Source organism: Phoca vitulina, unplaced genomic scaffold (assembly GCF_004348235.1).
Source record: "Phoca vitulina isolate PV1807 unplaced genomic scaffold, GSC_HSeal_1.0 scaffold9, whole genome shotgun sequence".
NCBI classification, from domain to species: domain Eukaryota; kingdom Metazoa; phylum Chordata; class Mammalia; order Carnivora; family Phocidae; genus Phoca; species Phoca vitulina.
The window spans coordinates 53,878,039-53,883,643 of NW_022589712.1; positions in this window are offsets into that span (position 1 = coordinate 53,878,039).

A 5,605-nucleotide genomic window follows, 5' to 3' on the forward strand; every position below is an offset into this window, starting at 1 on the left:
CTCAGCCCCCAGAACACCGGCAGGCCACCTGCCTCCCCGGAGTCCGCCAGACACGAGGGTGTGCTCAGGTGGGGCGAGCGCCCCCCATACAGCACCCCCACTCAGATCATCTTGGAATTGGTGACCGCGCCCCCATTCCCCACCTCCTTCCTGTTGGAGCAGAGCATCAAAGGTTGGCTGCATGCAGGTGGCTCTGACGTAGAAGCGTGTTCTACACTCGGAATGAGATGGAGGGGTGTCCGTGCAGCTTTGGAAATGGCTTGTACCAACTGTACCAGCCATTCCTCATGCTGCTGGATCTGTCTTCTGGTGGGGGCCCCATCCCTGCCCTTCTTGGGCTCTCTTCCAGGAAGGAGGCTCCGAGGGTGGGGTCGCACTGGGACAACTGGTGATGAGGACATCCTTCCTCAAGGATGCAGAGGGAGGAGGCAGCGCTGTTCTGATGGCCCTTCATTTGCTAGCCTTGAGCCCACGTGTGTTGCCGAGAAGGGTGTTCTGTCCGATCTTGACGCACACAGAAGACACTTGTGGGAGGGCCACCGTGTCCCTGTGGGAACACACCACCAGGAATGACAAGGCACCAAGAACGAAATCACGTTCTGATTTTCAGAAAAGGGCAGCGGCAGACTGAGGCCTCGGGCCTCACGAGCATCCTGGCTTCTCCTTCCCTCAGAAGAGGTGCTCACCTGCCCCAGCCCCCCCCCCTCCGCCCCCCCTCGGCTCGCCTGCGTCCTAGATGTCCTCTGGAGGATACCGCCTGCCCGGGAGCATCAGCAGGTTGGGGAGATGACCACGTTGCGTTTTCTGGGTTCAGGGCGGTGAGGTGGCCCACGGGCGCCTGTGAAGAGGGTAATCACAACGAAACTGACACTCAAGTAGAAAGCGGGGTCCACCCACAGGAGCTGCCCTGCCCCAACTGCTGCATCGGGGCTCAGCTCCCGGGCGCCGCTTAGGTCAGCCGCTGCCTTCCACGAGCTCGTGATTCAGTAATAACTGGAAGCACAAGTGCTTTTTCACTCACTCGTTTTTAACGGTTTATTCATAAAGCAATTTTTCACTTTTCACTTATTTTCAGCCCCTTTCACATCTATCTACTCATGGTTTCTGTCTTGGTGTAACCTTTCCCTCTCTCCTCCTCCTTCTCTCTGCTTCATTTTTCTTTATTCCCTTTTTTAAACCTGAACCGTTATAACAGTCTTGAGGCCTCCATGGCTCTGCTAACCAAAAGGTTTCCTTTTCAACGTCTTCCTGGGTTCTCTTTATTGGGTTCTTATTCTCTTTTTTAGCTACCAGTGTTTTTGTCCCCCTTGCCTTCTCATGGCAACAAATTTAAATCTTTCCCAGTCTTCTTAGAACACGTATGCCTTTGGTTTAAAAAAAAAAAAAAAAGGATGAAAACGAAAAAACAAAACCCCACTAAACTAAACATCCTAGAATTCATGGTACTTTACTCTAGCAGAGGTTTGCTCTAAGCACAACCCATTATTTCCATTAAAAGAATCTTGATTCCTTTCAGATGAGCATATTAATTCCTGGGGAAAGTTCATGGTTCTCACAAATTAGCAGGACCTTTGTGAGCCCAATCTTTTTGCCAAAAGAAGCCACAATAGTGGTTTCCATACAAGCCTGCCCCTCATTTCCATTTCCTAGGACATCTGCTCTCTAAATTACAAATATCTGCCTATAGCAACAATCAGAGTTCCAAGGAAAACAAACCAAAAGGAAATAAGAGAAAACGATGGAATCTTAGCATACAAAGAGATATAATATTTCCGAAAGAGGGGAAGATGCCCCGGGACCGACTCCTTCATTTTGTGGGTCAGTAAACTGAGGCCCAGGGAAGTCAGGAGTCTGTTGAGAGCACACAGTCAACCAGGCGCTGACCCTGGGCTAGAACTCAGTGTCTCCGGCCCCAGTTCTGTCCACCAGAGTGGGCACTCATAATCTCAGTGTGGGTCTATTTTTAAATTCTGGCCTGGGGAACCATGGAAGGAGGAGTTAAATCATCCCATTAATGATTCTTTGTTGGTTGGTCTCACAGCGAGTCACTACCAGGTTATTTGTACTAACCTGGGGGGCAAGAAGGGGTTACATGGAAGGGGGGGAAGGGTGTGCCCACCCTCCTTTGCCTGCCTGGGTGAAAAATAGTACTCAAGTGGAGCCGAACTGTGCTGATGGGAGGAGTGGGGAGAGGCTGGTCCCTGCTCTTCCCAAGGAGTCACTGCACTGCAGGGCTGCTGGCCTGGAGGTTGCTTTGCAGAGTGCCAGGTGCCAGATGACAATGGGACTGCTTCTCATTCTCCCTCCCCTTTTAGAATCCCTGAGAAGAACTCAACTGTGGAATGTATTTTCAAGTATTTTACAAAATAGACAGCACTTTTCCTTTCACGGTATCATGGACTCATTCTCCGGATTAGACAAGCTCTTCAGATCTGCCTTCTATAGATCTCTATATAGTTATATATGTATAGTAACGTGTGTGTGTGTGTGTGTGTGTGTGTATACAGTTTCCTAGGAGGCCTCAAGGACGTTAAGGCAACTCAAGTTTTCTACCAAAACCTTGTATCCATCTTGTCCCCAGTCGTTCAATCATTTCTAAGGTCAATAGAAATCTTTGAATTATAGAGCTAGGAAGGGCTTGCGAGAGCAACTTGCACATCCTGCACTTCCAAACAAGCTGACTTCTCTCTGAGTCCTCCCAGGAAGAAGATTCTACTCCCTCCCTCCCATGGAAAGGAAGCTTTGTGATACCAACCCTAATGGAAAGCGTTAGTCTCTGATTTAAACCCAAGTCCCCTCTGCTGTGGTTTAATAGATTTCCTTTGCTCTGCTCCTCACCTGCAATGGAGAACTGCTGGTTGCTTTCATCCACAGGTGAGTTCTTCACATACCTCAAGATGGGAAGGTTTGCCACAATTCCATGAAAACAACCACCTTTCATTAATACACTGAAGAATTTCTTATGAAAATTAACCATTGGGGCGCCTGGGTGGCTCAGTTGGTTAAGCAACTGCCTTTGGCTCAGGTCATAATCCCGGAGTCCTGGGATCGAGTCCCGCATCAGGCTCCCTGCTTGGTAGGGAGTCTGCTTCTCCCTCTCACCCTACCGCCTCTTGTGTTCTCTCTCTCTCTCTGTCTCAAAAAAAAAAAGAAAATTAACCATTGGCACTTACCTGTTGTGTCCACTTTCTTAATGGGGGCAGGAGAAAACTACAAGGTGACTACATTCACATTTATACTAAATAAAAGTTTCTATCTTAAATTTGGAGAGAGGGAAACGTACATGTGGACGACTCCGGTTCATTACTTGTCAAACCTGGAAGGGAGAGCAAACTGGGAGAGAGCTTGTTAGTTTACGGTATTTTGTGAAACTGGGCATGGAGAATATTTGCATAAATCAGGTTAAAAATAACTTTCTGGAATCTTGCTGTGGTTTTTTTCTGCCTACATGCCTAAATTACATAATTAAGGCTGTATTGAGATTAAAATCACTTCTCATTTAAGGAGCCGCTGTCAGCAGCGCTTTGAGCAAATGGACCGGGGGGCTCTGAGGACTTGAAGTTTGGAAAAGGAAGTGATGGGAGAATTATCTGTGAGTCCTGAAATGTTTCTTGCAGCTGCTGCACACCCAGAAGTGGACTCCAGAGAGGTGGCCAGTGCTCAGAATGATCTGATTTCTTCTGGCCCGAAGTTGATAATGAAATGGACATGTTATGGACAAAGTTCTCATGGTCTCCTGAAGGAAGTGGAAGTGTCTTCCGGATTGGTTCAAGGATCACGTTCTATGTAACTTCTCTCCTGTTCATTCATTTTTTTTTTAAGCTGCCATTCTCTGTGGTACACCCTTCCTTTCTAGACCAGATTATCCTTGAGGCCTGGTTTTACATCAGAAATCCTCCACCATGTGCCTCTAATTACTTTCATTTCTCTGCTCTGGCCTTTGCTCATTATCTCCTTTTAGAGAAGGCTTCACACACACACACAGAGGAATGAGCTCACTTATACAAACTTACAGGTCCTAAATGGATTTGCTGTCCCCCAAGGGAAGAAATAATCTAGAAATGTGCCCATAAACTCCCATAGCACCACACATTCTGTATATTCCCTTATGGTGGGGAATTGAATGTATTATTTCAGAACAGAGCTTTTATTTTAAGGTTAAGACTCAGATGACTTCTTCAGTCTTGCCTTGCCCTGAAAACAGCTGCATGAAGCCTTGATCCAACTGTGTGGATGTCAGCTGGGTGGACTTGAGCTCCTAGTGAATATTATCTTTTCATGTAATGTTTCATTAAACAGCTAAGTCCACAAGAGTTCCCAAGATACATAACTCTCAAGAAAAAAAAGGCATGCTTTGCCAAGTAAAGAACTATGATTTATGGTAGTAACTGTTACACTTTGAATCTTATTGGGCTTTGTTTTGAAAAATTATTACCACAATGGTTCTGTAGAATTTAGTAGTGAAACCAGCACCATTTGGCACGTTTATGACAATAGGGTTCTGGTTTTCTTAACTCCACAGTTACATGTTGGCAGCATTTCAAATTCTTGGCACAGATGTTTAAGTGAATATAAAGAAGAAACATGAAAAAAAAAAAAAACATCGGGCAGTTTCGAGTATCCAAATGTAAGAAGGAGCAGTATTCCTAACATGCGGCTAGCATGGACATGGAACCATGAACTTGGTAATAGATGACATGGCAAGCATGAACACTATTTGCAAGGGACTTCTGGATTTTTTCACTGAGGACACTAACAGTTTTCTAAAAGCATCTCCTATTCATATCTACCAAATGAGACTCAAATTTATTTGTGCCTGGAGACAGGTTAGTTTCTGGAGCCTCCATGGACAAATAGACCCTTTCCCACCACATGACAGTTGGGACTGCATGGCCATACCAACATGTCTCTGGGTTTCATCCTAACAATGCCCAGATTCTGGTAAAACAACAGCTGTCTTGAAATTCATTTTAAATGAACAAGTGGCAGATCTACTTTCTGAGCTAAGATGTAAAGGGAAAAAAATACCGTGGGATGTAGGGCAAGAAGACTATGCAGAGGCACAAAAAGAACTTATTCCCTGTGGCATGCTCAGTGCTAGCTACTGAGGCAAAAACGTTGTCCTCACTGGGCAAAGTGTTGTTCCTCAACCCAGTTTTCCTCCGGGCCCCTTACCCGAGTCAGTTGTGTCTACACACACACACACACATGCAAAACACGTACACGCTGTCATGAGGCTAGGAAGGCTAGGGATCCAAGTCTTCCTTACCTCCTCACCACCCCATCCCCATCAACAAAGTAAAACAGACAATCAAAATTCATTACTAATGTTTGAAATGCTTTTCTCACTATAGCTCATAATTGAAAAATCTTAAACTGTTCGCTTATGAGAGAAAACAGATCAACACTTCAGATCACTCACAAGTGTGGTCCCCGATGGAGGTGGGGGATGAGGGGCGCATGGCTGCTGGGGAGGGTGGGCGGAGCAGGAGAGAGGCAAACACTGTCATGTTCAAAAGTGTTCCCTAACGGCACGGTGAAGATGTCGCTTCACTGGCCCTTCACTGAAGACATCAGACAAGCATTGGTAAAGCATGAACATTTA